The sequence below is a fragment of the Amyelois transitella genome, chromosome 9, assembly GCF_032362555.1.
Source record: "Amyelois transitella isolate CPQ chromosome 9, ilAmyTran1.1, whole genome shotgun sequence".
NCBI lineage: Eukaryota > Metazoa > Arthropoda > Insecta > Lepidoptera > Pyralidae > Amyelois > Amyelois transitella.
Window position 1 is genome coordinate 1,033,511 of NC_083512.1, and position 10,950 is coordinate 1,044,460.

Below are 10,950 nucleotides of genomic sequence, written 5' to 3' on the forward strand. Positions count from 1 at the left end.
ATTTTACCCACTTTAAAAAGCACTAAAATTCTAAAAATTTGTAACCGTTCGATAGTCCACTATTGTTAGGACCGTGTGCCGTGTGGTTTCCGGCACTGTAGAATAGAACCACTCCATATCTTCCCGAGGATGTCGTAAAAGGCGACTTGAAAGTATTTATACAGGCAATATAGAGGTACGAAAACAAAAACACAGTGGTAAATCTATACTAATATTATAAAGCTGAAGAATTTGTTTGTTTGAACCCGCTAATCTCAGGTTCTACTGGTTCAAATTGAAAAAATCTTTTTGCGTTTAATAGACCATTTATATAAGTATTTATCATAAAATATAGAATCGTTGAGTTAGTATCTCGTAACACAAGTCTCGTACTTATTTCGAGGCTATCTCAATCTGTGTAATTTGTCCCGTATTTATTTATTTATCGAGGAAGGCTTTAGGTTTTATAACATCACGCTTTTAGGAGCGAAGAAATAATGGAAAATGTAAAAAAAAGTGGGGGACATAGTTCATCCTTGAGGGCTTCAATGATGCCTAATATAACTATACACACCACGCGGACGAAATCGCGGGCACTGCTAGTAATATATATTTTAAATCTGAAATTTACCGGAGCACCACCTCTGATACATAATTAATTATATAAAATAGTGTGACAACTTTGATGAAAATAGTTTATCCTTGTGACATTTAAAAACTAATAATTCTCAGGTTACGCCTCAAAATCGGCCAGACTCCTACACATTTAACTGAATAACCAATAAAACGGGCCATTAAATTAATTCTAACACACTTTTAATGTGAATCGTAACCCTACCCGTTGTTTGGAGCGTTCAGACAAACATTTTGGGAGTTACGACGGTACAGATAAACGGACAGTCGCGTGTCGTTAAGGCGACTGTAAAACCGGGTGATAGCGAGTTTAACGGCAGTTTTATGAACTACTGTCTTGATTCGGATCCTGTTACCATTTTAATACACACTATGGGAAAATCTATACTACAATATTATAAAGCTGAAGAGTTTGTTTGTTTGTTTGAATGCGCTAATCTCATTCAAACAAACAAACTCTTCAGTTTCTCTTTTGTTTGTTTGAATTACTGGTTCGAATTGAGTAATTATTTTTGTGGTGAATAGACCATTTATCGAGCAAGGCTTTAGGCATCACGATGCAACTATAAGAAGCGAAGAAATAATGGAAAATGTGTAAAAAAAAGGGGGAAAATTATTCATCCTTGAGGGCTTCAATGATGCCCAACATAACTATTTCACGCGAACGAAGTTGCGGGCACAGCTAGTTATCAATATTGTCAGTGTTGCAAATCATTTTCTAATAACATTTTTTCACTTTTCGGATATCTTGACATAGTCTTTAAACTCAATCCGGCCAGTGACTGTGATATATACATATATAAATAAAATGCCGTGTGGTTCCCGACACCAATAATAAGAAAAGAATAGGACAACTCCATCTCGTTCCAATGGATGTCGTAACAGGCGAATAAAGGATAGGCTTATAAACTTGGGATTCTTCTTTTAGGCGAGGAGCTAAAATTTTGTCACTATTTGAATATCAATTCTATCATTAAGCCAAATAGCTCAAGGCGGCCTATTAGTCTTTTTCAGACTATTGGCGAAAAGAATCCCAAATTTAATAAGCCTATAAACATTAATATACCTATAAAATATTATATATTTTCTTTACGTTTACATTAACGCAGCTGAGCATAGCCTTTCAGATTGTTGATGACTGGTGGCTCTGTCTACCCCGCAAGGAAAATAGACGTGATTATATGTAATGTTTTTACATAAATTGCATTGCCAGCAAATCAAGTTGCTGCCACATGTTGCAGGTGACTTTAAGAATCATGTCCTGTGTTCACAGTTCATCATAAACTACTCGCAATATCGCGTTCTTGACTTTAATTGTCGCGTAAATACGTCAATCGCACGGGGAACGTACTCGTACGTACAAAATAAATGTATTTAATCACAGTTTAAACTTTAAATAACATCTGTTTGTGTATGTTAAGACACGACATGACAAAATGGCTGCCTCTGGTAGGTACATACAACTATTCACAACTATGAAATAAAAATATACATACATACATATAATCACGTCTATATCCCTTGCGGGATAGACAGAGCTAACAGTCTTGTAAACACTGATAGGCCACGTTCAGCTATTTGGCTTTAAGATAGAATTGAGATTCTAATAGTGACGGGTTGCTAGCCCATCGCCTAAAAGAAGAATTTCATGTTTATAAGGCTACCCCTTAGTCGCCTTTTACGACATCCATGGGAGAGTGATGGAGTGGTCCTATTCTTTTTTTCTATTTGGTGCCGGGAACCACACGGAAAAATATAATTTTTATATTCTTTATCTTTACTAATATGATAAAGGTGAGGAGTTTGTTTGTTTGAACGCGCTTACCTCAGGAATTACTGGTACGAATTGAAAAATTCTTTTTGTGTTAAATAGACCATTTATCAAGGAAGGCTTTAGGCTATATAACATCACGCTGCAACTATAACGAGCAAAGAAATAACGGAAAATGTGAAAAAAAAACAGGGAAAATTATTCATCTTTGACGGCTTCAATGATGCCCAAAATAGCTATTCCACGCGGACGAAGTTACGGGCACAGCTAGTGATTCAATATTGATACTCTAGAAAACCTGCCAATCAGTTCCCTTGTTCCCTGCAACAATCTCATTTCTATTATTAAGCCAAACAGCTGAACGTGGCCTATCATTGTTTTCAAGACTATTAACTCTGTCTACCCCACAAAGGGTAAAGAGAGGATCATATGATTTTGATACCCTTTCTGAACCTTAACTTATAACTGAACCTAGCTCCTAACTCTTTACTAAATAACATATTTTATTATCACTACATAGTATAAAACAAAGTCGCTATTTTAGTCTGTTTGTCTGTATGCTTAAATCTTTAAAATTACCCAACGGATTTTGATGCGGTTTTTTGTAACAGGTAGAGTGATTCAAGAGGAAGGTTTTTATGTATAATAACATTTATAATTTAGCACCCGTGCGAAGCCGGGGCGGGTCGCTAGTTATTTATATGAAACAAGACGAAAGTAATTGAGGAAGTTATCTGAGTGTCTCAACTCATTACACGTTTAACGGTATCGTAACTCAACACTTGAGTTATGAGGACACGCCTCAGATACGTCTTGTTTACTCATGTTGTTGAGATAGAACACATCTCGTTGTAGATATACATACATATAATCACGTCTCCCTTGTGGGGTAGACAGAGCCAACAGTCTTGAAAAGACTGATGGGCCACGTACAGCTGTTTAGCTTAATGATAGAATTGAGATTCAGATATAGTGACAGGTTGCTAGTTGAGGCGACCTAAAAGAAGAATCCCAAGTTTATAAGCCTGTCCCTTAGTCACTTGTAACGACATCCATGGGAAAGAGATGAAGTAGCCCAATTCAATTTTTATTGCGAAAAATGAAACGCGGTCAAAACAGGAGATGAATGTTTGTATGTAACCCCATATACCACGCGGACGAAGACAAGGGCAAAAGCCAGTTAAAATTAAACATACATACATATAAACACGTCTATATCCCTTGCGGGGTAGACAGAGCCAACAGTCTTGAAAAGACTGATGGGCCACGTTCAGCTATTTGACTTTAAGATAAAATTGAAATTTATATAGACATCCATGGGAGAGAGATGGAGTGGTCCTATTCTATTTTCTATTGGTGCCGGGAACCACACGGCACCAATTGTTAAATTAAAATTAAAGCCTACCTTACAAAGATAATTGGCAGTTAGCATTGGAGTGACCGGTCAAAGCCGGTGGTCTGATTGTTTAGCTATTGAGACGTGCGCACGAGCATAGAATAGAATAGAATAGAATAGATTTATTTTAAAAATTGGATACAAGGTATCACTATTGACGTCACATAACTTAAATCTAATTATAACTACTACCGCTTCCAAAGCGCATGTGTTGAAGAAGCGGCGGAACAAACTAAACTGCAGCATTTTCATCGGACGTCAATTTACAAATATAGATCTCTTAAATCTAAATCGTGGACGAATGCACATTGTCTACATTAAAAAACATGAATGAATATAGAACTAATTATGTCAATACGAATATTTTGTCAAATAATTCGAATATTTCGGCATTGCAATTATACAGACAGGGTTAACGATGAGGCAGTTAGTAATGGTTTTACGGCGCATGGGGCAAAAGATTGTGATGTTATCAATCCAGGTGTATGTTAGAAGGTACATCCTGGTCTCCTCTCCAGAGAGATGAGTATCTAAACGGGATTGAGAAGATATTACGGCGACGGAAAATATCTTGAAGATATTTACACATATCTATACTAATATTATAAAGCTGAAGAGTTTGTTTGTTTGTTTGAACGCGCTTATTTAAAGAATTACTGGTTCGAATTGAAAAATTCTTTTTGCGTAGAATAGATCATTTATCGAGGAAGGCTTTATGCTATATAACATCACGCTGCAACTTTAAGGAGCAAAGGAGTAGTGGAATATGTGAAAAAAAAAACGGGGAAAATTATTCATCCTTGAGCTATTCTACGCGGACGAATTAGCGGGCACAGCTAGTATAATAAAGGTGATTGAATATATAGTGTGTGGTGACGTCACACACCATCAGCCAATCACAGTGGGACTACGACTCGCTCAACCAATAGCAGCGAAATGTAGACCTCTCAAACGTCATACTCGTTCGCTACCTAGCCTATAAGAGCGCGTATGCTAAATCGCGCAATCAAAGAAGTCACCATTTGAAGCTTAAATACAACCTCGGAGCCGCGGTTCTCCAGGCATAACACCTAGCCTGGTGGAAGATCTTCCTATTGGTAGCGGTCAAACCGAATCATCGCTCCTGCTACAAGTGTAACCATCCAATATGGGTTATGATCCCCTACAAAAGATGCAGATAAAACAAGAGTTTCTCGATGTGAAGAACTTGAGTTACCCAATCCTGGTGAAAGGTGCACCTAGGGCTCTTTTCCACATTCAGGCTGAATGTGTAACAATGATCCAATTTAGGTTCCGCTGCAATCGTTGCGGATATCAGACGGGAGACGGTCTTTGAAAAGACCTGACTTACCCAATCCAGGATGGTCAAAGGAAGAGGCGAGAATGCGAATTAAAAAATAAGCGATTCTGGCTATATCTTTTGAATACGGTATACAATAAGTAAAAAGATCACACTATTCTTACTACTATTTTTGTACGTGACGTTCCCTGCAAAAACTACTTTTGTAACACAAAAAATTCTTAATTAATTCTGTATTTACTTTATACATTCGCCTCGACTCGACCATAATACCGCGACCTTAATAAAGTCACCTGACTATACGGTCACGATTCCAGTCAGAATTCCGGCGACGTCAGGAAACGTCTCAACACGATCATAGAGAGGGGACGTTCCGAATAGAAACGGCGAGATTATCACATAGATTACAGATGTTCTAGAAGGAATATCGAACTACTTAATGAAGACGTTAATACGGTTCCTTTTGAGAACCTCCTCCTTTTTCGAAATCAGTAAAAAAGAAGAATTTTCTCTCCTTACAAATTTTCTTGAATAAAATCACGCTATTTTCACGGATGGGTAGGCAGAGACTACATCTTTCCACTTGCCAAGATCTCTGCATACTTCTCTCCCTTCATCCACATTCATAACTCTTCATGATAGCTTCGGATCATGATATCGGCGTTTTCGGATACTCTAGACCTGACCTTTTGCCAGGACGTCCTTTATTTGGTCAGGGTAGGTTCGTCTAGACATTCCCACTCCGACCGTTCCATTCATACTCCCTTTGTATATTTGCATAGTCAAACTACTTTCATTCATCCTCTTCACAAGACCAAACCAGCTTTACATACCATTTTCTAATAAAAACTCACCCGTTGACTTCTTAATTGTTGACGCTAAAAACCTTAAAATCCCTTTTCATTATGACTACAGAGTTACAATCTTTCTTTTTGGTTTCACTTAGGATAAGGCCAAGACAGAATAATCAACTAGTCTACTAACGAACGTAGATGAGATTCCCAAAAGATAAAAAGTTTGGAAAAATCTTGAAGGTCATGTTCAACTAAGCAGCCATACTGCAAATTCGTATCTTTTGCTCTTCATATAAATCAGGCGTATTCCATAAGAACGTTTATTTTGCGACTAATATATAGCAATCATTTATTTTCATTAACCTGTATTATTTCTACATCAGGAACATTAATATAACAAAATAAAAAAAATATATTATCTGTCAGCTTATTTTATTTTATTTTATTTTATTAAAGAAACCAACAGCGTATACATTAAATATTAATACAATATTAATCTTATGCTATTATAAGGCCAATGACAGGTTTCTCTTACTATTACTGTAATAAAGTCAAAAGTTACTGATAAATAAAGTACTAATCGCTTAATCAAGACGCAAGTATGTTTTAAGTCTCTAATTTTAGGTGTGAATAAAAAAGTTAAATTTAACCGAATTAGAATGGCAATCTGTGGAATGAGTGGTTTGAAGTGCTTAGATTAATAAATACTCATAAAAATTTAATGGAGTGGAATCGAGTAAATAATCCATATATACTAATATTATAAAGAGATATTAAAAAATAAAAATACAGTTATACATATATGTATGCTATATGTTATACATATATGTACACACACATAATTTTAACATATTTATAATGATACTGTCACTTAATTGCCTCCAATATTTGTTTTTTAAATTTAGCTCTGGTGCCTGCAAAGGGGTCGATATCATGAAATGTAGAATTATATGTTCTCACAATTCGCGCTGTAATCACATTTTTTGCGTAATTAGTTTTAAACGCCGGAGAATGGAAAAGGGTGGTCTGACGCGTCCGAGTCAATGGGGTTCGGTAAAAAATGTTGGCAATCAAATCAGGACAATCCAGTCGACCGTTTACTATGTCATATAAAATACACATATCGGCAATAGTACGTCGCTGGGCTAGGGTAAGCAAACCATGCGCGCGGCAACTGTCTTCGTATGATTCGTAGGGTCTGCGGGCACGATAATTAAGATGATTAACAAATGTTTTTTGGATACGTTCTAATTGATTAATGTAAATATTATAGAAGGGAGACCAAATAGGACATGCATATTCAAGTATGCTTCTGACATACGCAAAATAAATAACTTTTATGGAAGATAATTGAGAGAACGAATTACAAATGCGCAAAACAAAACCGAGATTTCTAAAAGCTTTGTTCTTAATATGGTTTATATGATCGCAGAGAATCATTTTATTATCAAAAATTACTCCCAAATCTCGAGCAAGTTTAGTTTTGTCTATAACTACTCCGTTGAAGCTATAATTGAATATGAAAGGTTTACTTTTACGGGTAAAGCTGATGCATTGACATTTCTTTACATTGACAGTAAGTTTATTGTCTATATAATACTTTAGAAGATTGTCAAGATCTCTCTGCATCGATTGACAATCCAAAATATTGGTTACTTTACAATAAATTTTCGTATCGTCTGCGTACATCAGATATTTTGAATGTTTAAAGCATTCCCCAATGTCGTACAAATAGGCGTTGTACAGTAATGGACCTAAATGTGAGCCCTGAGGGACACCTGAAACTACTGTAATGAAATCTGAACGGTATCCTCCGATCACTACCGCCTGCGAGCGGTTTGCCAAATAAGATTCCACCCATCTTAGTAGACTACCATGGATACCCAGGCGTTGTAACTTTTCCAACAAGATGACATGATCCACACGGTCAAAGGCTTTTTCCATGTCCGTGTAGATAACGTCAACCTGCCCCCCGCCGTCCATGTTAGTCAACATAAAATTAGTAAAGCAAGCCAAGTTGGTGACCGTCGATCTTTTTTTTAAAAATCCATGCTGATTATTTGGCAACGATTGTGAAATAGTATTGTATAAAGAATTATAGACGATGAGCTCGAGCATCTTCGCCAGTGGATTGAGAATAGATATTCCTCTATAATTTTCTATTTTAGACTTAGAGCCTTTTTTATGGCCTTCTGTCGCTTATTTATTTATGTATCTATATTTTTTCATTTGGCTGAATATTTTGACCACTGCACAAATTAAGCATAAAAATTTAGATGTATAAACAATATTCTATGTACCTAATGTTATGTTTAGAAAAAGTCTGTATTATTTTATATACGTTAGTATTATCAAAACTAAAAAAAAATATTGCATGCCTGAAGGGGCAAACTGTTGATACTGTCAAATGTAATTCCAGCTACATGTCTATACAGTTATGCAATAAATATTATGAGTTAAGTTTCCATTGTGTCTGTTGAATTAAAAACCTTATGTCCAAACATTATATTATAAAAGAGAAAAATAGACATTTTTATACGTTACATTTAAAAATCCCTTAGTCGCTTTTTACGACATGTATTAGAAAGAGATGGAGTGGTCCTTTTCTTTTTTATATTGGTGGCGTGAACTATACAACACTAATGATATAATACTGTAAAATTATATGCCTATTTTATTACAAAGGTACTTCAAGAAAATAAACAAATCCATATTGTGAACGTTGACACAAGCGTCAATACTAATGATGATTTATTATTATTTTTCTAACAAATATATAGAGATAATTATGATATTAAGAATCATCATCACACCTGATCACCATATCTGCCTGGTAATGGACCACACAGACAGACAGATTAGTTTTCTTTATATAGATAACAAAATACGTGCGTGCTAATATGTGATTGACTTGAAGAATAACAACACACATACAAAGGCACACGTACTTACAGTTAAATAACGACTTCCTAGTTACTCAAAACTTCCATACAAATATTACATTCATACGTATAGTCACGTCCGTATCCCTTGCGGGGTAGGCAGACCCAACAGCCTTGAAAAGATGTAGCTGTATGACTTTATGATGGAATTGAGATTCATATAGTGACAGGTTGCTAGCTCATCGCCTTAAAACAATCGCCTTTTACGACATCCATGGGGAAAACATGAAGTGGTTCTATTTTTTGGTGCCGCGAACCACACGGCATACATTTAATGTAACATACATAGTACATAAAATCACGCCTCTTTCCCGGAGGGGTCGGCAGAGACTACCTCTTTCCACTTGCCACGATCTCTGCATACTTCCTTCGCTTCATCCACTCTTGACCTTACATTTAATGTAACCATAAAATAATTCAAAGTCAAGGAAGTAAAGATTTAAAATCTAACTAAGTAGAACTGTTTAAACCTAGTTTTGCAGAATTTACATTTATCTTAAAGTAAGTAGTTATTTATAATTATTAATGTAATTGTATTTTTTCTGATTCTTCTTTTGAAATTATTTTTTCGTTAAGCCAAATAGCTGAATGTGGCCATTCAGTCTTTTCAAGACTGTTGGCTCTGTCTACCCCGCAAGGGATATAGACGTGACCATATGTATGTACGTAAATTATTTTTTAAAGGTTACAAAGTAAAAATATCACCATTTATTCAACTACACCTATCTCGCCAATTTTCTCAATCATAAATCACGATACAAGCAGATACCATTTGTCCTAGTGTCGATGCGATTTGACGTGGTATCGATATAGTATCGATACTAATACGTTCGTTCGCCCACTCTATGGATGGACATCAATCATAGTCGATATATCTAAATAATTTATAACCTTGTTAGAGCGTAGATGAAACGTGAAACTCTTTAATAGTATTAATCGGTATTAACACATAAACTTAGTAATGAGAGCGAGTTCATAAAGATAAAAAAATTGATGACAATTTGTACTATATCCTGTCTATATTCCTTAAGGGGTAGATAAAGCCAACAGTCTTGAAAAGCCACGTGGAGCTGTTTGCTTGTATGATAGAATTGAGATTCAAATAGTGATAGGTTGCTATCCCATCGCCTGAAAAAGCATCCCAAGCTTATAAGCCTAACCCTTACTCGCCCTTAACGACATCCATGAAAACGAAATGAAGTGGTCTTATTCTTATTTCCTATTGGTTGAAGTGGTCCTTTTCTTTTTTTTTATTGGTGCCGGGAACCACACGGTACATTTAATAAAATAACTTCTAAAAACCTTAGAAATGAAGAATACTTTTTTATTACTCTGTCTACAATCACCAGGTCTGTTTCCTAGAAAGGTAAGCAAAGATCTTTCCACTAACCACGATCCCTTTTTCCCTTCTTCACAACATCTACATCGATATTCACATGACGAAATATATAATTTAATATCAAAAAAATCTAATTAAAAAACTTTTTTCATACATACATACATATAATCACGTCTATATCCCTTGCGGGGTAGACAGAGCCAACAGTCTCGAAAAGACTGATACGCTACGTTCAGCTATTTGGTTTAATGATAGAATTAAGATTCAAATAGTGACAGGTTGCTAGCCCATCGCCTAAAAGAAGAATCCCAAGTTTATAAGCCTACCCCTCAGTCGCCTTTTACGACATCCATGGAAGCGAGATGGAGTGGTCCTATTCCTTTTCTATTGGTGCCGGGAACCACACGGTTTAAAAACTTTTTTCATCACCATCAATTGTCCCTTACCAAATGAAAATCAGTGTGATGCCTTTTGGACACCAATACTCATTTTCCCAAATGTTGCTTTCGTGACTTTCTCTAAAAAAACCCTTTCTCAGCGGCCAATTCTGACCAATTGGTTGAACAACGCCTCGTCACCGCGTCCCGTCATCAAAGACGCCGCATCCTGCAACCTGGATGTAAAGTTTCTAGATGTGTTTTGACTCTTGCCAAACATACATACCTACTACATATTTAATGAAGTAAATTTATTTTTATACATAAGCACATTTTATGACCACACGCTAGACGCCATGACGAGTGACAATAGTTTTTGCGGAAATGATATAGGTGACGCGACATGTTGAAACTATCTT